Genomic DNA, 26715 nt, shown 5'->3' with positions numbered 1-26715 from the left:
GACTAGGAACCAAGGCTTATAATTTTTAGTAAAATATAGTTTAGTAGAAGTTACTAATACAAATTCAATTTATTCTGATTGTTAACCAGCTCTAAATTTCCCCCTTATAGTTTTTTACAACAAATTAGTTGCCTTGTGACCATCTACTGAATTTTTTCTCCCTCTCTGTCTCCTCAGTCTTTCAACTTTGGAGGGCTCTCTGGGCTGAGTCTGTGGACCCCTTCTCTTTTCTTGTGCACAATGGTTCTCAATGGAGGTGATGATTTTGCCCCTCAGAGACTATCTGGAGACGACTGGAGACATTTTTGGTTTTCACAGCTGCTGGAGGGTTAGCTACTTGCATCTAGTGTGTAGAGGATCTATTCTAGATGGTGCACAGGACTGCTCCACAACAAAAAATGATCTGGCCCCCAGGTCAAGATTGAGAAACCCTGGTCGAGAGAAACATAAAGAAAGAGATTAAGAAAAGAGAAGTTGGAAAACTAAAGAGAGTGTATATTGAAATGTTATCACAGCCTCAGAAACACCTTCACTGTCTGGGATGACGTCACTTACACTCCGATACACTCAGGCTGAATTGCTTCCAACAGATTCCAGGCACAGAGTAACTAGAGTAAGGCTGTCATTTCAGATCAGTTCAATTGAAATTGTAAAGTAGACAAAACAACCAATTTGAATTAATTTTCCCCTTCACTATTCTAGAATTAAGTTTAGTTCTGCCTGCAGTGAAACCATAGCTCAGCTGCCCCATGAAGCCTGCAGTGCTCAGCTCTTCCAAGCTGATCGCAATGCTTCCCTGCCCTGAACGTCCTCCCGAGCGGCAGTTACAGTCTCTGTCCAGGCCAGGGAAAGAAAGAACAGGAAAGGATGGACAGGCACTGCCAAGAAACCCCCACCCACACACAAGAGTTCAAATTCTTTTAGAAGTAGAATTCCAGTTATTTCCAGTCATCCTTCAACAAATCAATCCTCTAGTATACAATGACTCCATGAAAGCCAATCTTAACTTAGCCCTGGATGGGACTATATTGTGAAAATACATTGGACTATCAGAACCTACAATACACACTGACCTTATACTTACTTACCCTGTCTTTTCTAAATCATTAAAGCATGACAATTTGATTACAATGAAGGTTTCTGTGACCTAAGTTTTAAAAAACTAAGAGTAGGGATACCTTTATTTTCTAAGTTTCGGATTATATAAAAAAATAAGTGCTATCATATGATAAGTATGCCTACTGTAATGAACAAAATCAAGTGTTCTGTTTTCTAAATCTTAGAACAAATTATTATTTTCATTAGCTACTCCCACACCTTTGCTCCTCTACACTTTGCCATGTTGGGAAACCCTGATTCTCCTGGGCTGACTGTATACAAAGCTGAACAAGCTGAACAGGAAGCTAGTCTCAACCATGTATCTGTCATCAGTTTCTGCAGAGGAACCAGAATGAAACCTGCCAGGTTGTGTCCAAAGCCAGTTCAGGAGCCTTTTATCTCTATATCTGTTTACATCATTTTCCAGAGAGACTTTCACTTTGTTGGTTTCCCCCCTTGATTTACAGGTTCAAAGCCACCAACAGTGATCAAAAGTCCTTTTAGAACAAAAATGTTTAATAGAAAAATCTTGAGACCTATCAAAAAACATGGAATTAAAGAACACAGCTTTCATTTCTTCAGAGTTAAAGGAATTTGCTCTATTTACTTATTTTTTAAGATTCTTTTTACTAGATTGTGAGACAAGAATATTATCTTTTTCACTTGCATGTCAGGTGCGTCCTGGGCCATGACTAACATAGACTAGGAGTTATCAAGCAGAGGTTCTGAGAAAAGACATAGCACTGCCCATAGCAACCTTTTCTCCAGTTTCCTAAGGAAGTAAAAATGCTGAGGAGGAAGAAGTGTGTATGTGACTCATGATTTCTTAGAAAGACTAAAGGTTGATGTGTCTCCCCATGTCCCCCAGAGCACTCCCCTTGGGAAGGTGCACTATGAGGGAATGTGTCCTTTAGATCAGTGGTCCTCAACCCCCAGGCCGCGGACCGGTACCGGTCCATGGGCCATTTGGTACCGGTCCGCAAAGAAAGAATAAATAACTTACATTATTTCCATTTTATTTATATTTAAGTCTGAACGATGTTTTATTTTTAAAAAATGACCAGATTCCCTCTGTTACATCTGTCTAAAACTCACTCTTGACTCTTGTCTCGTAAGTTAGACCATTATATTTAAAAATACCACAGTTTTTACGCTGGTCGCATAATTTTATTTTGTGCATTTATCTGTCCCACCCTAAAGGCCGGTTCGTGAAAATATTTTCTGACATTAAACCGGTCTGTGGCCCCAAAAAGGTTGGGGACCACTGCTTCAGATTACTTGTGGGAACATGCATACTAGGTCAATGGCTGGCAATCACTCTATATAGCAAAACTGAGCCTCTGGGTTTACTATTCTTTTGCTATTTCTCTTATTTGTCAGGAGCAATTTACTAAGCAACAGGTCTTAAGAGAAAGAATAGCCTGACCTGTGGTGTACTGCAGATAAAGCACTGACCTGGAACGCTGAGGTCACCAGTTCAAAACCCTGGGCTGCCTGGTCAAGGCACATATGGGAGTTGAAGCTTCCTGCTCCTCCCTCCCTTCTTTCTCTTTCTCTCCCCCCTCTCTAAATTAATAAATAATAAAAAATTAAAAAAAGAGTAAGAATATTCTTTACTTAGCTATGCTTATACACAATGGTTTCTCACCAAAAAAAAAAAAAAAGTAAGAGAAATAAAGAATTTTATAAGTGTTTATTCAAGATGCATTTTTTAGGAAAGCATTTGAGAAATTCTAGATGCCTTGGCAGTCTCAGTGGTGGAATACCTTGCTTCCTCCCATAACCATATCAAAATTACAACTGAACTACAAAATAGCCATCATTGAGAACTGCCTAAAATCTAGCTGAACAGAGTCCTATAACTAAGGGTACACAGAAGCCATGCAGAGATTAGCAGGAAAGGCAAAGACACAGAACAGGCAAGTCCCACACCAACATGTGGCAATTAAAAATCGAGAGGGTACCTCAGCTCTGGTGGTATCCACTGAACAGTGAGGAGTCCCAGCCCTGCACCAGGCTCCCCAACCCCAGGTAACGAGGCAGGGAAGAGCACTCCCAATAACTTCTGGCTGTGAAAAACAGCAGCTTGTGGCTGAGTGAGATGGAGGGATGCTGGAGTCTCAAGCATCCTTCTGAAAGGGCCCAAGCAGGGACACTAGAACTCACTGCCTAAGCTCCAGAACAGGAGTAGCAGCACAAAAGCTACCAGGGATACATTGAAAGGAACTGAACTGTCTGGCTTCAGTGCAAGAGCTGGAGGGACAGCTTTCTCCCCAACAGAAGTGTTGGCAGAAATCCTTGTTCTTTTGCGAAGGCCGCCTTCCTGTCATATCTGAGTCTCTTGTCAACCTGGCTAACACTGTTTACCCAGCTCTAGCTTTCCCATGAAAACAGCCTGTCTTAGCACATGCTTCAGACTTTCCTAAGATCTCTCAAAGTTTCACAAACCCAAACAAGCAGCAGTATCTGGTCTTGGCATGCCCTATACTTCTTGCTAAGCAGCCCCAACTCTAGTACTAGTGGCAACAGGCCTCAGTTCACAGCTTAGTTTCTCCGGCATACTTCCACGCCCAGCACAGATGCAACCATTTGCAGATCACTTTGTAGCTCATAGAAAGTGGCCTCGGGCAGGGTACAGGCAGTGGCTGACCTTGGCCTGGACTGCACAGTAGGTCCTAAAATCAACATACCTGGTGATCAGCTTCACAACACACCAGAGCATCACCCAACTACCTCAACAAACGACACACCCAAAGGGCAGACTGCGCAGGTACCAGAGCCTTGCTAAAGCAAAACCTTCACTAGAGTCTCAGCCACTCCTCACAAGCAATCAGCCTGAGGGCAGTCCCTCCCAATGATGTGCCAACAGCAGTCAAGGCTCAACTGCAAAAGAAGAGCACATACAACCTGTACAAGAACCACCTGCCTCAGGTAACCAGAAAGATTGCACCATTGGGTCCCTGTACCAAGACTGGGAGACATAGCAGCTCTACCTAATACATGGCATCACAAACACAGCAAGGCAAACAAATCAAGCCACGACCAAAGTGAAGCAACTATGAGTTCATACTTCTCGCTACCCCCACCTCTCCTCTCTCTGTAAAATCAATAAATAAAATCTTTAAAAATAAATAAACAAATAAATAAGTAAACTGAGCACTTACTATGCTCTAGATCAGTGGTCCCCAAACTACGGCTCGCAGGCCACATGCGGCCCCCTGAGGCCATTTATCCGGCCCCTGCCACACTTCCGGAACGGGCACCTCTTTCATTGGTGGTCAGTGAGAGGAGCATAGTTCCCATTGAAATACTGGTCAGTTTGTTGATTTAAATTTACTTGTTCTTTATTTTAAATATTGTATTTGTTCCCATTTTGTTTTTTTACTTTAAAATAAGATATGTGCAGTGTGCATAGGGATTTGCTCATAGTTTTTTTTTATAGTCTGGCCCTCCAAAGGTCTGAGGGACAGTGAACTGGCCCCCTGTGTAAAAAGTTTGGAGACCCCTGTTATAGATACTCTTCTTAGTATTCCAAGCACTTAAGATATATAATATCTCATTTATAGTTCAAAGAACCCACCATCATCCCCATTTTGCAGACAAAGAAACTAAGGAACAAGGTAAGTAAATTGTGGTTTTTGTTTTTTGGATTTTTAAGGTTTTTTTGTTTTGTTTTGTTTTAAGTGAGAGGAGGGGAAATAAAGAGACAGACTAATGAATGTGCCCTGACAGGTATCCACATGGCAACCCCGGCTGGGATTGATGTTCAAATCAACTGAACTATCCTCAGCGCTTGTGGCTGAGGCCCAAACCATTCAAGCTACTGGCTGCAAGAGGCGAAGAAAGAAAGAAGGGGGAGACAGAGGGGAAGAGAAGCAGATGCTCCCTTCTCATGTGTGCCCTGACAAGGGATCAAACCTGGGATGTCTGCATGCTGGGCTGATGCTCTATCCACTGACCCAATCCACTGGCCAGGGCCCAGGTAAGTAAATTGTATATGACCCATCTGATTTAAGTGACAGTGCTGGAATTAAACCCAAGCAGCCAGTGTCAGACTCTGTGTATTTAACCACTATATTGTCTTCTTATCGAGGATGTGGTACTACTTCTCAAGTAGTCATTTCAGTAGCACTGGTTTTACATCATCAGTTTTACCAGCTCCCTCTCACACCACACCACTTTTTCTGACATTCAAAAATGTAAATACTCTCTTATTCCTGAAATCTACTTTTTCTTTAAGAAAGTATCCCTTTCTTTATGTCACATTCATAAGGATTTTAATAGGGAGAAATAAGTTGAAGGAGTTTGCAATGCATACACCTCCCCATCAAAGTCACTACATGCTGGAGGTTGACAAATCCTTTTCCAATATGATGTTGCCCATTTTTTTTTGGAGCAGACAGCTGTATTCTCTGGATCAGTAGATGGTAGGACATACTGTAAGATCTTTGGCATATTATACAATTTTTTGCCCTTGTATCTTCCCACACAGAATGATTTATTCTGTAGTTCTAACAGTTCAAAGAACATGCAATGGTCCTGTGCTGTCAGATCCTAAACTCTGGTACTGAAAAACTGTTGAAGGCCCTGCCCAGTGGTAGAGCATCGGCCTGGTGTGTGGACATCCCAGGTTTGATTCCCAGTCAGGGCACACAGGAAAAGTGCCCATTTGCTCCCCCCTCCCCCCTTGCTTCTCTCTTTTTCTCTTTCTCTCTTCCCCTCCTGTAGCCATGGCTCGATTGGAGTGAGTTGGCACTGGGTGCTGAGGATGGCTCCATGACCTTCACCTTACGTGCTAAGAAGAGCTCAGTTGCTGAGCAACAGAGCAACATCTCAAATAGGCAAAGCATCACCTCCTAGTGAGCTTGCTGGGTGGATCCCACTCAGGGCACATATGGGAGTTTGCCTCTGCCTCCCCTCCTCTCACTAAATAAAAAAAAAAAGTTGTTCAAGATACATGTACAAGGATATATTTAAGAAAATATGATTATACAAAGACAAGGTCATATTGGAAAAGAAGATGTAAAGGTCTCATTTTTTGCAGATGATAAGATCCTATACATTGAAAACCCCAAAGACTCCACAAAAAGATTACTAGAAACAATAAACCAATACAGTAAGATCGCAGGATACAAAATTAATATACAAAAGTCCATAGCCTTTCTATATGCCAACAACAAAACATTAGAAAACAAACTCAAAAAAATAATCCCCTTCATGATTGCAACAACAACAAAAAATACCTAGAAATAAACAAAAAAAATGTAAAGGACCTATATAACAAAAACTACAAAGCATTGTTAAGGGAAATCGAAAAAGATACAATGAAATGGAAAAATATTCCTTGTTCTTGGATAGGAAGAATAAATATAATCAAAATGACCATTTTACCCAAAGCAATATACAAATTTAATGCAATTCCCATCAAAATTCCAATGACATTTTTTAAAGAAATGGAACAAAAAATCATCAGATTTATATGGAACTATAAAAAACCCCGAATAGCCAAAGCAATCCTAAGGAAAAAGAACAAAGCAGGGGGGCATTACAATACCAGACTTCAAACTATATTATAGAGCCACGACAATTAAAACAGCATGGTATTGGCAGAAAAATAGACACTCAGACCAATGGAACAGAATAGAACATCCAGAAATAAAACCACATATATATGGTCAAATAATTTTTGATAAAGTGGCCAACAACACACAATGGAGAAAAGAAAGCCTCTTCAATAAATGGTGCTGGGAAAACTGAAAAGCCACATGTAAAAGAATGAAACGACTACAGTTTGTCCCCTTGTACTAAAATTAATTCAAAATGGATCAAAGACCTAAATATAAGACCTGAAACAATAAAGTACATAGAAGAAGACATAGGTTCTAAACTCATGGACCTTGGTTTTAAAGAGCATTTTATGAATTTGACTCCAAAGGCAAGAGAAGTGAAGGCAAAGATAAATGAATGGGACCACAACAGGCTAAGAAGTTTTTGCTCAGCAAGAGAAACTGATAACAAAATAAACAGACAGCCAACTAAATGGGAAATGATATTTTCAAACAACTGCTCAGATAAGGGCCTAATATCCAAAATATACAAAGAACTCATAAAACTCAACAACAAACAAACAATCCAATAAAAAAATAGGAAGAGGACATGAACAGATACTTCTCCTGGGAAGAAATACAAATGGCCAACAGACATATGAAAGATGCTCATCTTCATTAGTTATTAGAGAAATGCAAATCAAAACTGCAATGAGATACCACCTCACACCTGTTAGATTAGCTATTATCAACAAGACAGGTAATACCAAGTGTTGGAGAGGCTGTGGAGAAAAAGGAACCCTCATCCATTGTTGGTGGGAATGTAAAGTAGTACAACCATTATGGAAGAAAGTATGGTTGTTCCTTAAAAAACTGAAAATGGAACTACCTTATGACCCAGCAATCCCTCTACTGGGTATATACCCCAAAACTCAAAAACATTGGTACATAAAAACACATGCAGCCCCATGTTCATTGCAGCATTGTTCATAGTGGCCAAGACATGGAAACAACCAAAAAGCCCGTCAATAGATGACTGGATAAAGAAGATGTGGTACATATACACTATGGGATACTACTCAGCCATAAGAAATGATGACATTGGATTATTTACAACAAAATGGATGGATCTTGATAACATTATACAGAATGAAATAAGTAAATCAGAAAAAACTAAGAACTGCATGATTCCATACATAGGTGGGACATAAAAACGAGACTAAGAGACATGGACAAGAGTGTGGTGATTGGGGGGGGGGTAGGGGGGAGAGGGGAAGGAGTAGGGGTAGGGGCACAAAGAAAACCAGATAGAAGGTGATGGAGGACAATCTGACTTTGGGTGATTGATAACCTGGAGATGTATTCTTTAAACATATGTACCCTGATTTATTGATGTCACCCCATTAAAATTAATAAAAATTTATATTAAAAAGACAAGTTCAAAGTATATTGTTTACTTAAATAGAAATGTCATTGATATCATAAAGTTTCAGGTTCTATATAGGAATTTAAACAGATGTGACGTCTCTCAGACTATGTTCAAATAATTTAAAATATGTGTACTCTGGAATCATGTCTTACGACCATAAGTGCTAACACCATATGGTAATTTTCAAAAGATATCATACTCTTTTGTCTCACCTTGCCTCTAAACATACCATTCTCATTTCCTTGAATGCTCTTCCCACCTATCTGTATCATTCTGCTGATCTGTGAAGATACTCCCTGCCTGCTTCTAGGTCAAGTTTATTACCCCTTCTTTCTATATACCTATTGCATAACTATTATAGCACTTATCTCTTTATATTTCACATATAGATCAGTAATCCTGGAGGGTAGAAACTGTGTCTTAATTAACTTTGCATGTCCAAGGTTTCATACCAAATGCTGGCCTTAAAGTAGGCTCCTGACATATGAATGAATGAATAAGAAACTGTATATTTTCAAAATCTTGTTTTAAAAATACTTTAAGGGAAAAGAAAAAATATATTCCTGGGAGAACAAATAGGATAACCAATGGTTAAGTCATCTATGCTTCAAACTCACTTGACTCTGTGTCCAAACATTAAGAATTACATTTTACTCTATAGCCCCCTCCTCCACACTTTCAGGAGCTGAAAGAATACTACAAATTAATCTGAACTCAATTCTACTGGCTTTTAAAAACACTTCTCTTTGGATATAGGATTATATTTCTACTGAGGCAAGGTGTTCCTGGAATAGCAAACTATATTGCTCACAAAAATTAAGGAATAGTTCAAAATGAATATGAAGCAATAAAATATCCCCTAATTTTTGTGAAAAGTATATTTCAAGTAATGCTTAGGAATGTCAGGGAAATACCATTCAGTTTCTTTAGATCTTGCTGGCCAGAGACCAATGTATTCCTTCCTCAATGTAATTTTTGTATAAAGTAAGCAAAAGACAAAATAGACAGATATAAATGAGATTGACACTATAATTGCATCACTTTCTACCTTCCTCTGCATCAACAGGCTCTCTCTGGTTCACTGATGCAGTTCTAGACAGATTCTGTGAAGAGCCAAGCTTATTCTGAAATCAAAATAATACCAATAGTAACATACTAATATTTTGATGATAAATGAAACATTTATTCTGATAAGGATTATTATATTATAATCAAATAAAGCTCTCAGATAATATTTGATGTCTACCAATAGGCAAAGAGAAAACTGATAATACCTGACTCAAGTGAGGATACAATGACTCATGTTTTACTGGTGGGAGGGTAAAATGATACATCACTCGGAAAAACAATTTATCACACCTTTTAATCCTACAATTCTACTTCATGGAACCTGTCTAAAGCAAACAATCTTAAATATGGTTAAGGCAAGGTAATTACTGCAGCACAACAGTGAGAAAGTAGACTAAACCTCTAAGAGTCAGGTATATACTATGATAAATCTCAAAAGACTATTATACAGCCATTAGTTATGTGAAGTGTATATGATATTAAAAACTAGAGGAGCCCTGGCCAGTTGGCTCAGCGGTAGAGCGTCGGCCTGGCGTGCGGGGGACCCGGGTTCGATTCCCGGCCAGGGCACATAGGAGAGGCGCCCATTTGCCTCTCCATCCCCCTCCCTTCCTTCCTTTCTGTCTCTCTCTTCCCCTCCCGCAGCCAAGGCTCCATTGGAGCAAAGATGGCCCGGGGCGCTGGGGATGGCTCCTTGGCCTCTGCCCCAGGCACTAGAGTGGCTCTGGTCACAACAGAGCGACGCCCTGGAGGGGCAGAGCATCGCCCCCTGGTGGGCAGAGCATCGCCCCTGTTGGGCGTGCCGGGTGGATCCCGGTCGGGCACATGCGGGTGTCTGTCTGACTGTCTCTCCCCGTTTCCAGCTTCAGAAAAATACAAAAAAAATAAATAAATAAATAAATAAATAAATAAATAAATAAATAAACTAGAGGAGGAAAAAAGCAAGATGTGGTTTAATTACAAACCAGAAGAAATACTCCCTTCCCCAAATTTATAGTAGTTACTACTTGGGTGACAAGATTATGTATGCTCCAATTTATTTTTAGGTACTGAATTTTTTTCCCTACTAGTTTAATCATGAATAATGAAACATAATAAAATTAAATTTTTGAAAATGTTTTTAGTTTTGAAAGTATAAAATGCTAACCAACACACCAAGCATTTTGGTGGTAGTTGCACAAATGTTATATAAAATTATACAAATTTTATTCCCTATACTTTGGCATATGTCTAATTGGGAGGCACTGCAGTGGTCGATCTCCGTCATACTTACTGGAGTCACAAAGACCTAAGTTTCAATCCTGTCTGCCATGTATTGATTCTGTGATCTTGAATAAATTGCATTTTATCTGCCTTAGTGTACTCCTTGAAAAAAACTGGGAAAATCACACCTACTTCTCAGGCTTGTTGTAAATAATCAATATACTGAACCTGGCAACATGTGACACATCCTAAATTCTTAATACATAGTACCTAATGCTTTTGTTTATTATCAGAAGAAAAACAGACATAAGAATGCAATCAAATGCAAAAATCAGGCTAGCTGGGTCTTTATGGCCGAAGGCATTTTGTCAGTCATTCTAAAGGTATACGGGCTACCAGAATGCTTGTGAATTGAATATTAGCCTTTTGGTAAGTACTTTAAAAAGCAATCAACAAGCAAAACAGCAGGAGTCAACTATAGTAAGTAATCAATAGCTTTTATGAAAACAAGTAAATTACATATTACAGCTTGAATTTAGAGATATATTGTAGGTAGAGCACAGAACGTATTCCTAGCAGCTATGGCTGATGCAATGCTGTGAGAATACTCCAGCACCTGAAACCCTTCTAGGCACACCCAGGAGGGAATTCGCCTGCTGTAAGAAAGTAACTCAGCGCCAACCAGGCAGCTCCCTGACCTTTTCAGCCATTGGCTGTGAAGGACACACTGTAACACCCTATAGGCTGAACCCATGTACATAAGCTAGCTTACTTCCTGAATAGATCGGATCTGCGTCACTGAACCTGGTCTCTGGAGTCAGGTCTCTGCGTCTTCATCGTCCTCACCTTGTGGGCCTTGTCTACAATATATAACATTGCAAAATAATCTGAATACTTTATTCTTATAAAAGTTCCTAGACAGGATGCAGGATAGGTTTCTTGGCACACACAGGTCACTCTTGAACTGAGCTGTAAAGTACTGGTCCACAGAAAAGCAGTATGTTTAGGAATAGAAATAAAAAATGGCTATAAATAAGCCTTCCAAATTAGATATTTCTAAAAGAAAATGATAAAAATGAGTTATGAGCAGCTTCCCTTTTTTTATGACCTATTTATGATAGGAGCAAAAAAATAAAAGGTCCCTTTTATAGTCATTTAATTACTACAGTAGCAGTAAAAAAAGGAGTTAAATTTAACCATGTGGCTGATTTATGCTTCAATTAAAGGGTCCATGGAATGTCATGACGTTAATGTTGTACATTGCTCATTCTTTTCATAACTTACAGTATTTTTACAATCAAAAATGTTTATTGCAGCAAGTCTGAGCTGAAAGCAGGTTGGTCACGCAGCCACACAGGTGGAGATGACAATACTGTGTAGCGAGGTCACTGCTCTGCCTGGAGATGAGGTGAAAAGTGAGCTTGGCCACAGACAATGGTCTAATCTAATCCAGGTCTGTGAAACTGGAATCATTTCTTTGATATCAGCAGACATTCAAAGGGTATCTTAAGGATAGATACGGCATTATCTCATTATTCCAAACCAGCACTGGCCAAGAATCTGCCCTCAATTCCAGACATCTGCCATTGTTTGAACCTGATTGATCATGAGCAAATATTCACAAGCTATTTAATCTAAAGTGCACCTTTCACTTTGGGCAGGCAACAGCTGATGACCTTAGGTAATTGGTTTTCAACCTCTAGTCTTGCCTTGAGCCCATGACTTCCTTAGATCTTCACATGAAAAAGGAATTTTTGAAGAAATCTATGCACACGTCAAAGGGGGTTGAAATTATGGAAGGGCTTTGGGAGGTTTCTCTTCCATTAATATCCTCATTTGGCTTGACCAGTGGATAGAGCTTCAACCTGGGACCTCTAGGTTCAAAACCCTGAGGTCAGCCCTGGCCGGTTGGCTCAGCGGTAGAGCATCGGCCTGGCGTGTGGGGGACCCGGGTTCGATTCCCAGCCAGGGCACATAGGAGAAGCACCCATTTGCTTCTCCACCCCCCCCCCTTCCTCTCTGTCTCTCTCTTCCCTGCCCGCAGCCAAGGCTCCATTGGAGCAAAGATGGCCCGGGCGCTGGGGATGGCTCCTTGGCCTCTGCCCCAGGCACTAGAGCGGCTCTGGTCACGGCAGAGCGATGCCCCGGAGGGGCAGAGCATCGCCCCCTGGTGGGCAGAACGTCGCCCCTGGTGGGCGTGCCGGGTGGATCCCAGTCGGGCGCATGCGGGAGTCTGTCTGACTGTCTCTCCCTGTTTCCAGCTTCAGAAAAATAAAAAAATAAAAAACAAAACAAAACAAAAAAAACCCTGAGGTCACCAGCTTGAGCATGAGCTCATTCAGCTTGAGTATGGGATCATCAACATGACTCCATGGTCACTGGCTTGAGCCCAAAGATAGCTGACTTGAAGCCAAAGGTCACTGGCTTGGGCAAGGGGACACTGGCTCAGCAAGAACCCCCCACCCCAGTCAAGGTACGTATGAGAAGCAATCAAGCAATCAATGAACAGATAAAGTGCCACAACTATGAGTTGATGCTTCTTGTCTCTCTCTCTCTTACAGAACAACAAAAAAACTCCTCACTTGGCTTCTATTGGCTGGTGAGGCAGAGAAGTGGGCAGCAAGCATTAATCCCAGCTTTTCAGCTGAGCTAAAGATCCGCTCATCCAAACAGCCAAGAGGCAAGATCTGCCTGGCAGTTTTCAGCTCAAAGTAGCTTCACTAGACAAAGTTTTAATCTCAAGAGGGTCATGTGATGTCAACAATATAATCTCTACTTTAGCGTTTAGTCGTTCTCTCAGTTACAAGCTCTTTGGCTAGGTTCACTGTGAGGTATCCAGTCTATACATTTCTCATTAAAGCCACAGCATGGGTATGACTATACGCAAAAGCAGCCTTGCTTGACCATACGGGGCACTGTGGTCAAGAACTCTTATCCACCAGTGCTAGATAAGCTTTAGAATTGCTTTGAAATGAATGGGCAGGACTTGTGTCCATATTACTGGACCACACCAGTGTTGAGTGTTCAGGTCACTAGCTGAAGATTAAATGAGACATACGTGAAAATGGCATGATGCATTTGATGATCTATCATTTGGGGATATCTTCCCCCATTTTGAAGAAGTTTTTCAGTTTTGCAGTTTTCAAGTTACTGTGAATTTGGAACCAAATTTCTTATTTACATTTTTGCTATTGAATACCTGCTTAGGTTTGGATAGGGCTAGAGAACAGAGTTGTAGGAACGAGCCCTGAGGAAGCCTTGACTTTAGCTGCTTAAGACTCATTTCAGGTTTCTGACTTCCAGAACTATAAAATAATATATTTGTGTTTTTTGAAAAAAAGAACTCTTATTCATAACCATATATAATAAAACAAAATCAGGGGTTTTACCTGAATAATACCAAAATAATAATTCTTTTTTCCTATTAAATTGATGAATTGGAGGGGGGGGGGAATTGGCCGAATCCAGCAATTTATTCGTATGTTTGATATTCCCTGAAATTTATGTGGCATATGTTCACTGAAAACATCTTATATCTAATCTCCACAAATGCCCCGAAGAAAAGATGTACATTTTAACAGCACAAATAGCCACATAGAAAAAGTAATTCTTTATATTCTCTTCTGATTCCAGTTGCAACTCATGATTATTCATTCAGAAAGCATTAATTGAGCACCTACTGTGTGCCAAGCATGGTTCTAGGCTCTGGGAATATATTAGTGATGCAAAAAACTGGTCTCAGGGAGGTTTCAAGAATGAAAACAACAAATAAATAAGAATATAAATAAATAATATGGTTTTTTAGAAGAGTATAAATACTATGGGAAGAAAAAGTAAAGCAGCGTAAAGGGAAAAGGAGGTAAGGAGTGAGGGACAAGTCACAATGTAAAATGGGGTGGCCAGAGCAGGCCCTTTGAGAAGGTGAATGAGAAGAAGCAAACGCCCTGAAGTGAGGGAGTGACCTGCTGAGAAAAACCAGTGACCTGTAAGAAAGAGAGAAATGGCCGGGGCAAGAACTATCTGCAATGTGTAAATTTACTATATTCTTCCAATTTCTGTCTTTGAAAAATTCAGATAACCTTTGAGCATGTATCTATAATTGTGTATCTGAGCAATAATTCTCTCCTTTCAGTAACAATTCATGTAAACACAGTTGTTCGCATAATCATAAACATCATTCAGGAAAAATAAGCACAGATTTTGAATTTAAAAAATTTATTAATGACCCTGGTTGGTTGGTTCAGCATTAGAGCATCGACTCGGCATGTGGAAGTCCAGATTTGATTCCAGGTCAGGGCACACAGGAGAGGCAACAATCTGCTTGACCCCTTCCCTTCTCCCTTCTTTCTCTCTCTCTCTCTCTCTCTCTCTCTCTCTCTCTCTCTCTCTCTCTTCCCCTCATGCAGCCATGGCTCATTTGATTGATTTGACCATGTGGGCCATAGGCTCTGGGGATGGCTCCATGGAGCCTCCATCTCTAGTGCTAAAAATAGTTCAGTTGCAAGCATAGTCCCAGGTGGGGAGAGTATCGGCCCCAGATAGGGGTTGCCGGGAGTCTGTCTCTGTATCTCCCCTACTCTCACTAATAAATAAATAAATAAATAAATAAATGTTATTAATTTGTATAAGTAACCAAAATTCTTACTTAGGAGATAATTAGAATTATAAATCTGAATTAAAGAAATCCTAGAACTTTTGGAGTGTCTAATAACACTTCTTGTGAATTTGGTCCATAGACAGAAGATTAAGAACCTTCAATTTAAACTGATCTAAAGTAGCTTGGCCTTACAGATAAATTTATTTAATCTTTCCTCTTAAAAAAGGTATATGCTTTCAGGATTTCCTCTTATAAACCCAACCTGAATACACAAAGCAAAGGCTAGTTCTTCAAGAAATTGCCAGGATTATTACCCAATGAGAGATAGAATTCAATGTTTTATAAGCACATTAATTCTGCTTCACTAGCAAAGTGGTTTTAGGTCCAAGTTGAAAAAAATTAAAAAGATAATTCCTGACAAGAACATGAAATAGATTTTCAGTTTTCTTCCTAAGGCAGCAAGAGGGTGCAGGACACAAGTAACTTTTTAATGCATTATTTCTATAACTGTACATATTTAGAAACAAAGCTCAATGGGTATTGTAGAAATAAAAACTTCAGAAAAAGAAAGCAAATAGAAGTGACTTTTAAACTAAAACAGGAACTAAGTGAATTTTAAAAAAAGTACTGTGTTTCCACATGTATAAGATGCACCCTTTTTTGAAAAATTTGGGGTCTAAAACTGAGTGTGTCTTATACAGTGGTTGTGGCATTTCAAATGCCATAGATGAAACTTAAGACAAAGAAATATATGAAGACAGTGATTCGTCATCAGACACAGTTGAGGACAAGCTAATGGATGGGAGTTTTGACAGTGGTGAGGAGTTGTATAAATTTTATGATGAATAAAAGTTGAGTTTAATAACTTTATGTAATACTTTTTTTTCAAATTTTGGGTCCCCAAATTAAGGTGTGTCTTATATGTGGATGTGTCATATACATGGGGAAATACGGTACTTCAACAATAATGTATTTGCATTAAAAAAAAAAAAATTAGGGCTTTTACTCCAGGGCTTGAGTTGAGGCGAAGTTTTAAATTTTAAAAATTTTAGATAGTCATCATAAAATGGAAATATACACACTTCAAAGATAAGGTACAGCTGTTTCTTTAAACCCCAAAACTTATAGTAACTTAATTTTGCCCCGTCGGTGGCTCTTTGAAGGCCTTCTGAGGAAGTGTAGGTGTGGTGGTGGTGGGAGATTAGATGCCAATATCTCCGGCCTTCTAACTTGCTCGCTGGTGCTCTGGAAAGAGTTTAGGAGGACTTGGAGTTACTGGTCCTCTAATAGCTATGCCCAAGTTCACATTTGCTAACTAAGCACTTTCACCAGCTAACCTTAAGTATTTCTCAATATGGTCCACCTCAGAAGATCCTGAGGCACTTGTTAAAACTGCAGATCGCCCCCTCTCAGGTCTTCCGAATCTAGAAGAGTGCTACGATATAGTGTTTGCATACCCCTCAGAATTCCTGTTGCAATCTCCATCTCCTCGGTGATTATATTCAGATATGGAGCTTTTGCAGGTTGATTAGCTCATGAGGGCTGAGCCCCCCTGAATGGAATCAGTGCCCATATAAAAGAGGCCCAAGAAAACTCCAGGAAAGGTTAAAGAAAAGAGACAGCAGTCTAGGGACTTCTGGTGCCTTGATCTTGAGTTTCCCAGCCTCTGGGACTGTGAGAAAAAGAACTGTTACTTAAGTGACTCAGTCTGTGGTATTTTGTTATAGCAACCTAGACAGACTAAGAACAAAGAGTAACCCTAACAATCTGCACTTAATTACGATTCTAAAGAGACTTTTAGATTTGAGCTTGATCTACTTCAAAATCATCATGATTACTTAGCTTCGTGTCTTTAGTCATCACAATTCCTCTGGATTCTTTGATTTCCCACCTCAAAGATAACACAACTGTACTACATGACAAATTCAATTATATGCTACAATTAAACTTTAAAACCTTCTTCTAATATCATATTTACAAAACAAACAAACAAACAAATAAATAAATAAAATCAGCCCTGGCCAGATAGCTCAGTTAGTTAAGACCGCAAAGGTTGTGGATCTGATCCCTGGTCAGGGCACATACAGGAAAAGATTGAGGTTTCTGTCTGTCTGTCTGTCTGTCTCTCTCCCTTCCTCCCTCTTTAAAATCAGATAATATTTTTTTAATCAATGCTTTACAACTAGCAAAGACTATGACAAGAGATGAAAACTAGGAAAACTAAAGTGGCAGACAATCTCCTGCACTGTGTGTTAACAAAGACAGAACATAAACATTGAGTTGCCCTAGTAGTAATGAGACCAGAAGAAGTTAAGCTGTGTCTAAGCTTCTAAAGCTTCGCTTTATGTGAGACTTTAACAATTACATCAATCTAAAATTCTTTGCCCTTTTAAACATGTAACCTAGGAATAACATGTTTACTTTTCTTCATAAGTAATGAGCTACTTCAGGTGAAAGATGTAATTTTTCAGGAATTGCTCTGAGGATGATAGTTGAGTCTAATGCCAGAGATCAAAGATGTTTACTTACCTCCTAATTAACAAAATTTTGCAAAGCCTTTTGGCTTATAGTATAAAATTTTGCTGAATTAGTATTACTAAGGGTTTACCAGGTCAGAGAGTAGAGAATTGTGACTCATTCATTCTTTTATATTGCTAGTCAAAGAATATTTACTAGGTGCTGTGTGCAAGGCTAACTATTGAGGAGAGTTAACAAAATAGACCCGTCCCCTACCTCCTAGAGATTTTAAAATCTTTAGTAGGGAGACAATAGACAGGTAAATGGAAAACTGTAGATACATAATAAAGAAATACTACATTAGAAATAATAAGGATGGCCTGACCTGTGGTGGCGCAGTGGATAAAGTGTCGACCTGGAAATGCTGAGGTCGCCGGTTCGAAACCCTGGGCTTGCCTGGTCAAGGTACATATGGGAGTTGATGCTTCCAGCCTCCTCCCCCCTTCTCTCTCTTTCCTCTCTCTCCCTCTCTGTCTCTCTCCCTCTCTCTCCTCTCTAAAAATGAATAAATAAAATAAAATTTAAAAAAAAAAGAAATAATAAGGATGCACTCTAATCCAGATTTAGACAAGATAGGTAGAGGAGTAGGAACAGCATGGGCAAAGAGCCAGAGGCAAGAAGAAAGAACAGTCAAATAACTGGAAGAAACTGAGTGTGTTTGACCATTCAACCCAAAGAAAATGTTGGAGAGTGTTGAGTTCAAGTTCTAAGAAGTAGGGGAAGCAAGAACATCAGGGCTTTTACAGACTGTTAAAAAGTTTCCTTTTGATCCTAAGAGCAAGGGGAAGCCATTGAACAGGTTAAATGAATGAAGTCAGCATGATTTTGTGATACATAAAGACTGCTCACAGATAAAACCAAAGTGGGAGCTTGAGTAAGCCTTGAGTAAGCCTTGATTAAGTGAGTGATACAGGTTTTAGATAGGATAGGAGCTGAAGATAAGGCAGGAATGAGCAATGTGGTCACAGGCAGTTCCTAAGTCTGCACACTCCCAGTTGCGGGGTCATTTCACAGTAGCGGATCATGGGGTCAAATGTCCTATGTATGAGGTTACTCAGGTGCCTTCTGCAAATGATTTCACCCCAACACTTATCTTTGAGTATAGAGCACATAGCAAAGTGTAGTATTTCCTCTTTGCTTTGGCTGCTTATCACATTCTTAGATATAAAATTATGCTCCCTCCCACTATGTGTCAGTCTCTGGTATACAAATGTCAGTTTCTGGACTAAGGAAACATTCAGCCACGCCTGCAACCAACAAGACAGAACTTATGAAAGTAAGTTCTTAGCTCAGGTGGGATATGTTTTTTAAGATCTAAGAAAGGCTGCACTGATAAGGATAAGTGAGTGCATGGCTGCATTTCCAAGCTTTTATATCCACACCTCAAAGGTGAATTAAACCTTTATAAAGTACAGGTTTATCTTGCTTTATGTAACAGATTTACTCCAGGAAAACTGTGTATATATATATATTTAAACTAAAGTATATTTTGTAAACATTTGCAGAGTTTTCTATACTTAAGAGAAATTTAATGTTTATTTTTAAAGATCAAATCTTGTTACTTTATTATATACCTTTTCTCAAGAGAGGCACATCTCTATTGTTCTCTCTTCTTGCCAGCTGAGAAAATAGGATGCCCCCAACATCATCTCTTGGAAAGTCCTTAATTTTCTAAAGAGATGCTGCAACACCAGGGAAGACATTATAGCAACTGCTGTGCTCCACAGATGTCCTCTGATTGGAACCCTAGTTTCAATGGACTGGGTTGTAAGTGAGGCTATCTGAGTATGGTGGTATAACTGAACTGCCCTCTATAATACCCTTTCTTCCTGGCTCCCCCCCTCCCCCAAACATTGGTTGCGGGAGGCCATGGCAATGATACCCAAGTAGATACAGCCAGAAAGGACCTCTGGGAAAGCTTGACTGATTTGGCTGAGGTGAAACTTTGGAGTTTAACTCATTTGCACTTCTCTTTCCTCCCTCATCACAACAGACCTGATGCCTGGGGTAGCAGCCACCTTGTCACTATAAGAAAGACAGTGGGGAGAAAGGTGTGAGTTTGGTTTCCCGAGGACATCATGGAGCTGCTTATCAGTTCTAGATTGTGTGCTCTGGACTATAGTTGAATGAAACAAATACCCATACTTATTAAGGTTTTATTTGTTGATTTTTCTGTTTGGGTTTTTTTTTCCTAGCCCACCATACCCTTATTCAACACCCCGAATTTCTACTGAAACAACTCAATATAATGTACTGGGTTCCGTTGCTACTGACAGTATGTGGAATTCTCTGGTGATTTAATGTAATGGTTGAGAACCAGCAAGCCATTACCTCCAAAATGTAAACGTTTGTAAAGTGACATTTGTGTAGCTCCTGCTATAAAGATGCCAAGCTGCCTGATCTATGGGAGCTGTATTGGTACCAAAAAAACAGCAGGAAAACAAAAACCCAAACTCCACACAATTCCCGGGCATTTTGTTCAAAATTATTATCATTTACATAGTTGAGCTTGATTGGTCAAGTATTAAAAAAAAACGAGCCCTAGATGCAAAAGCAGAAGTGACACAGTGGCCCAAGGGAAAGAACTTTCCAGAAAAACAGGGCAAAATGTTTTATGGACAGTTTTAGGCAAACAAAAGTTACACAATTATAAGCACTGCACAAACCAGCCTAAAGAGTCAGCCACCAAGAATTGGATAGTTAAACAAACATCACATGTGGGCTAAAGATTGCAACAGCTATATTTATTCAAATGTACAACCTGTCTGGCAGGCTCTGGGATTTTCAGCCTAGTTTATATGCATATGACTAAAAATCATTTTAAGGTATCCAAGATAGCAAATTTATATTTGTGCATGAATGTGTATTTATATTGGCATTTAAATGCCTATAAAACCTAGGAAATACTTATTTTTTAAAAATTTATTTTATTTAACTATATTTTAATTTTTATTTTTGTGACAGAGACAGAGCGAGTCAGAGAGAAAGATAGACAGGAAGGGAGAGAGATGAGAAGCATTAATTCTTCATTGTGGCACCTTAGTTATTCATTGATCGCTTTCTCATATGTGCCTTGACTGGGGGGCTACAGCAGACTGAGTAACCCCTTGCTCAAGCCAGTGACCTTGGGCTCAAGCTGGTGAGCCTTGCTCAAACCAGATGAGCCCGCACTCAAGCTGGCAACTTCAGGGTCTCGAACCCGGGTCCTCCACGTCCTAGTCCAACGCTCTATCCACTGCACCACCACCTGGTCAGGCTATTTATTTTTTAATTTATTGTGTTGACATGGTTTGCCAAAACATACAGGTTTCAAGTGCACAACTCAATATAACACCATCTACACACCACATCATGCTCCACCCCGGCCTCCTCACCCCAGGCAGTCTCTTTTTACCCACCTTCGGTAAGTACTTATTTTTGTTAAAGGAAATAGTATGTGAGTTTAATACGCTATACAAATCATTAGTCTTCTCATTCCCACTCTTATATAGAAGCTCTAAGTGCACTTTGGTTTTCTTTATGTATAACTGATTATTTTACAGTTATGGAAGCCTCCTAAATCATTAATTCTTATATTATGTGTAGGGGCTACACCTTAAACAATGGATTGAAAATAATGAAACATAAAATACCTGCCACAATGATTTTTTAATCCTCGCAAACCATGGGGTGTCATGCACCATGGTTCACATTTCCATGTAGAGAAACTTCCATAGTGAGGAGGTGACATGCTTACTGAAAGATCTAGGAGTCTGGGCCACTTAAATCCAGTTGCATGCAATATTTTTTTCAATTTGAACTGTTCAAATTGTTTGTTTCTAGTGTTAAAATTGGCCACAGGATTTCCAAATGTCCAAATTATTTTACAACATTATAGGCAATCTTTCCTCTAGAAAATTAAATTGCCTTTTACAAACAGAATAAGTATTTATAGAATTATTAGCAACAAATCCAAGTTACTACAGTGTATGTTAATTAAAAAAAATAGAATCAAAGGCTCCAGCTAATTTGTTTACTCAAAAATATTTATTAAATACACATATTCATAAAAATTACCTGGGGAGTCTATTTAAAAATTAGGAATTCTGATTCCTAGGTCCAATGGTGATGGGCGGGCCCAAGACTATGAGCGTTAGGAAACAGCCCAGTGCTCTGACAAGGAGGGCTGCAGAGTCCCCTGAGAAGCATGTCCACACTGTTTGAGATGGCGGGGACGCAAATCTCAAACTGCTCGGTCTAATAAGATAGATAACTGAAGCGCAATTTGACCTCCCAAGAGGCGTGAGGAGGATAGGAGAAGGCACAGAAAAGATGGCAGATATGAAATTCTCCACAGAAATAACCAATTTTAAAGGAGGAATAGAACAGCAAGAAAATATGGGGAAAAAGGTGGTACAGGGAGAAAGCATGGTGAGGACAAACACTCAGTTATGTCAGAGACCCAAACAGGGCTTTGGAATGACGGGGCATCAGATACAGGAGTAGGAAATGAAGTTGGAGAATTACGATGAGGTGGTATCCTGAATGACTTTTACAGCCACAGGGCGCTATTTTGAACTTTTACCCTGAAGGTGGAGGAGGCCACTGAGGGTTTTAAGTAAGCGAGAAGGGCCAGAGTTAGATTCAATTTTTAGAAAGCCCACCAGGCAGCAGTAACACGGACAACACCTGAGAGGAATGTGACCCGATGAAGGTGGAGAGGCCAGGTAACTACAGTTCTCATCGGAGAAGATGCCTGTGCCGGAGAAGACAGAAGGTGGTAAGTCACCTGGAAGATGGTATCCATTTGTGGGTGAAAAAGGGGCCACAAGCTGAACCTGGAAAGCTCAGGGAAAGCCTGCAGGGTGGCCTTGCAGACTCAGGGACCTAAAGTAACCACACAGGATGGTCTGAAACGGAAACTTATTTTTTTAACTAAAAGTGGATTAAGCCTGACCAGGCAGTGGCACAGTAGATAGAGCATCGGACTGGGATGCGGAGGACCCCGGTTCGAGACCCAGAGGTCTCTAGCTTGAGCACGGGCTCATCTGGTTTGAGCAAAAAGCTCACCAGCTTGGACCCAAGTTCGATGGCTCGAGCAAGGGGTTACTCAGTCTGCTGAAGGCCCGTGGTCAAGACACATATGAGAAAGCCATCAATGAACAACTAAGGTGCCGTAATGCACAACGAAAAACTAATGATTGATGCTTCTCATCTCTCTGTTCCTGTCTGTCTGTCTACTGTCTATCCCTCTCTCTGACTCTCTGTCTCTGTAAAAAAAAAAAAAAAAAAAAAAAAAAAAAAAAGCAGATTAAGGTGGGTAGTCATATACTAGGGAGTTATTCTCTATCTGAACTACTGTCAGTGCTTGCTTTGAAGCCTGTCTGCTACCTTTTGCATTTACAATAATGTACCTGATAACATGCCTTTGAAATGTAGGGGTAATCTTTTATCTGGCCCCTCAGGGCAGGCATCCCTCTCAGAGCAGAAACAACAAATTCCCTCATTATCATTAGCATGTTAATTAACATACTTATCTTATGCCTCCCTATGTAAAAGAAGTTTCAGTATATACATTTTTACTTTTTATCCAAACCCAGAGATTCCCCTGCTTTGCTTTCTCCCACCTCCCTAATCTATCACCAATCACGTTCAGGAAACCCCCTTACATATTTCCCATTTCCTTTGATTCTGATGTATATATAAAGTAAGTGGTGAAACTGCCATTTTCTGGAGCACTTTCTCAATCTGTTGAGACTCTGTTTCCCAGCAATTGTTGACAGTTTGGCTCAAATAAACTCAAAAAAGTTCTTATAGATTTGGAAGTTTTCATTTTTTTTTCACTATGACACATTAGAGCAATCATGCCCTATGTTTACTGAAGTAAATTCAGCAGAAGAGGTACTACAGGTCTCACCTACCACTTTAACATGGCCAGAGAGGGAAGAGGCAAGAGAGGGGAGGTGACGATCCTTGAGTTTCTGGTTTTGTCTGATTTGGTAGCTGGTGTTTCTTTGGAGGGTGGGGAGTAAAGAAGCAGCAGCATTTTAATATTGACTAAGAAAGAAATTTACCAATTAACAGGATGACAGGACTTACTGGTAGAGATGGAAGGAGATCTATAGGGGTAGGATTTAGAATGTCTGGGTTGAATGAAGATATCCATTTGGAAGTCATCCATGTCTGTCTAGGTCGTGATAGTTGAAGTCACCACCGTGAATGAGGTCATCTGAGGGGTATCTCGAGGGCAGGGTGAAACCGAACTGGGAGGGGGACATCACCATTTAAGTGAGAAGTGGAAAAGAAACAAGCAGGGAAAAGTAAGAAGAGACATCTAAAAGCTCAAAGAAAACTCAGGAATGTAAAAAAAGAAAAAAGGTTAAGGGGAGTGTCAAGTGCTACAGAGCACTCAAGTCAGATTAAGTACCAATAAGGAGAGTGTTCCATTGTTACCTGAAGTGGCCTATCAGCGCTTATTCATTCATTTCTTCAGTAAATATTGACTGAAGTCCCCTGGGTGCCAGGTGCTATGCTGACAGCCATCAAAAACCGTAAGGGCAGCTTCATCCTACTTCGAAAGCAGAGCAGAAGCATTTCTATTTCTTTATAAGTATTACGCTATGTAAGGTGGGAACAGGGAGTGAATGTGTTTGTGAAGCACTTCTTGATATTGCATTTTGACAAGCAAGGAAAGAGGTGTGGCGAGGAGGAGAGACTGGGGCTTAGAAGAAAGATCACAGGAGCCTCAACAGAGAGTGGGGAAGGGGGGAAAGGCTGGCAGAAAGAACCAGGACCTTCTTGTTCTCTGATCTTTCATTCTGCTTAACCCTTCACATAACTCCCACATCTGTTTAAGAAGCAAAGTCCTAGGCTGAGGAGGAGTTGTTATTTCTGAATACACCCTTTTGGTATTGAAAGAAGAAAATCTAGGTCGGAAAGAAAAAGTTAAACTCATCAAAGTAAGATAAAATGTGTCTGGGCTCTGATGACCCTTTGGAGAAACCTGGCCTCAGAGTTACTTAGCACTGACTAAATGTCCAGTTCTACCCCCTCCCCTTTTATTTAACAGAACAAGACTTTGCTTTTTTTGTTATTCAAAAAAAGCTTCATTTTTTTATTTTAGCTTTCCGACTCTGTGCTTATGCCTCTAGCACCTTCTTGGCGACTTTCTGCTCCTCAACAGGAAGGCCTGGGTCAGGTCACAGACACCTTGGTGTGCACGGCCCCACCACGACCTGCTGACAGGTTTCTTTGTTTTAGACGTATGAACCTTAGGTCTCACAGCACGGACTCCTTCAAGTCAGCCTGGGCACATGCCACAAGCAGATTTTGGTGCCTTCGTAACCATTTTGGTATAAAGGTAAACAATCTGATTACTGAGGTTCCAGACAGAGGCTGGATTATAGGAGAGCCTACAATGATATGTTAAAGTCTGGGCCATGCTGAATGCCTTTAGACACTGTCTCTAGAAGAGAAACCATTACTTAAAATTAACCTAAAAATGTAACCTCTAAACTTCCAAAATAGCAATCATTAGAAAGCTTGTTTATCTACATTTAGAGAAATGAATTGGTAATAATATCCAAAACACTCTGACAGAATAAATCCTGTGTTATTTCATTTGCCCATTCACTTTTTCAGGAAATACTGAGATTTTGCTAAAGATTGCAAGTGTTTAAAAGATGAAGTCCACCTGACTAGGCGGTGGCACAGTGGATAGTGGACTGGGACATAAAGGATCCAGGTTTGAAACCCTGAGGTTGCCAGCTTGAGTGTGAGCTCACCAGCTTAAGCGCAGGGTCGCTGGCTTGAGCGTAGGATCATAGACACGAACCCATGGTCACTGGCTTGAGCCCAAAGGTTGCTGGCTTGAACCCAAGGTCACTGGCTTGAGCAAGAGGTCACTCACTCTGCTGTAGCCCCCTGGTCAAGGCACATATGAGAAAGCAATCAATGAACAACTAAGGAGCCACAACAAAGAATTGATGCTTCTCATCTCTGTCCCTTCCTGTCTGTCTCTGTCACACACACACACACACACACAAAGATGAAGTCATTGAGTACTTGAAACCTACACTCTAGTGAGAGACAGAAACTGACAAACAACTAGAGGCTCCCCACAGAGATGTGTGCTGTGTACAAAATCCAGGCACAGCAAGTGGGCCAAGAGTGACATGGCTTTGTCAGATATGGTGATCAGGAAGGCCTCACCTATGTTTAATGCAAATATATTGAAATAAATATTTGAGCCTGACTGGTGTTGGCACAGTGGATACAGTGTCAACCTTGGACACTAAGGTCCCCAGTTAGAAACCCTGAGGTCACCTGCTTGAGCATGAGCTCATCACCTTGAGGTTGGGGTCACTGGCTTGAGCAAGGGGTCACTGACACTGCGTGAACCCACTGGTCAAGGAACATATGAGAATCAATCAATGAACAACTACAATGAAATAATTACGAGTTGATGCTTCTCACTGTCTCCTCCCTCCCTCTCTTTCTTAGAAGAAAAAAAAAAGGAAATAAATGTTTGAAATCAAATATGTTTGACTTCACAGCTGATATCTGCTTCTGATCCCCACAATGTATTATTCCTACCTTCGGATCTCCATCACTGAGACCTATCAGTTACCAGGCACCATTTTAAGCACAGTGAAGAACAGAGGCATTAAACCATTTCCTGCATGGAAGAATGTGGACTGTCATAATAATATTATTTTTAAAAATATGTTAAAGCAGCTGATGGAGGGATTATCTCAGGCTGTCAGAGAACCAGGCTTCCGCGAGGATGTGCACCTTGGCAGAATAGGGAGCAGTGGGAATCAGGAATATGACATTCCAGGATGAAGGGACAGCATGAAACAAGAGCTAGAGAGTCCAGAAAGTGAGAATTATTCCAGTTTAATAAATGTGTTCAATACTTGAAACTGATCATGTGGGAAATAAGGCAGAAGACAGAGTTGAGCACAGACTAGTGCAGGGCCTTGAATTCCAAGCTAAAAATATGAGGCTTTTCCTTTTATTTACATTCCCTAATACAGTGGTCCCCAACCTTTTTTGGGCCGTGGACCGGTTTAATGTCAGAAAATATTTTCACGGACCGGCCTTTAGGGTGGGACGGATAAATGTATCACGTGACCGAGACAAGCATTGCAGGCGTCTCCAAACTATGGCCCGCGGGCCGCATGTGGCCTCCTGAGGCCATTTATCCGGCCCCCCACTGCACTTCCGGAAGGGCCACCTCTTTCATTGGTGGTCAGTGAGAGGAGCACTGTATGTGG

The 26715-nt window shown here is 40.4% G+C and overlaps 1 protein-coding gene and 1 pseudogene across 6 annotated transcripts in view; both read right to left on the bottom strand.

Moving 5' to 3' along the window:
• Positions 1 to 26715, bottom strand: part of ELOVL6 (ELOVL fatty acid elongase 6) — a 166206-nt gene that overhangs the window by 68792 nt on the left and 70699 nt on the right. The window lies entirely within an intron of this gene.
• LOC136338009 (large ribosomal subunit protein eL34-like) lies at positions 24544 to 24878 on the bottom strand (annotated as a pseudogene).

Source organism: Saccopteryx bilineata, chromosome 5 (genome assembly GCF_036850765.1).
Source record: "Saccopteryx bilineata isolate mSacBil1 chromosome 5, mSacBil1_pri_phased_curated, whole genome shotgun sequence".
Classification (NCBI taxonomy): Eukaryota; Metazoa; Chordata; class Mammalia; order Chiroptera; family Emballonuridae; genus Saccopteryx; species Saccopteryx bilineata.
This window is presented reverse-complemented; position numbering and strand designations above follow the sequence as displayed.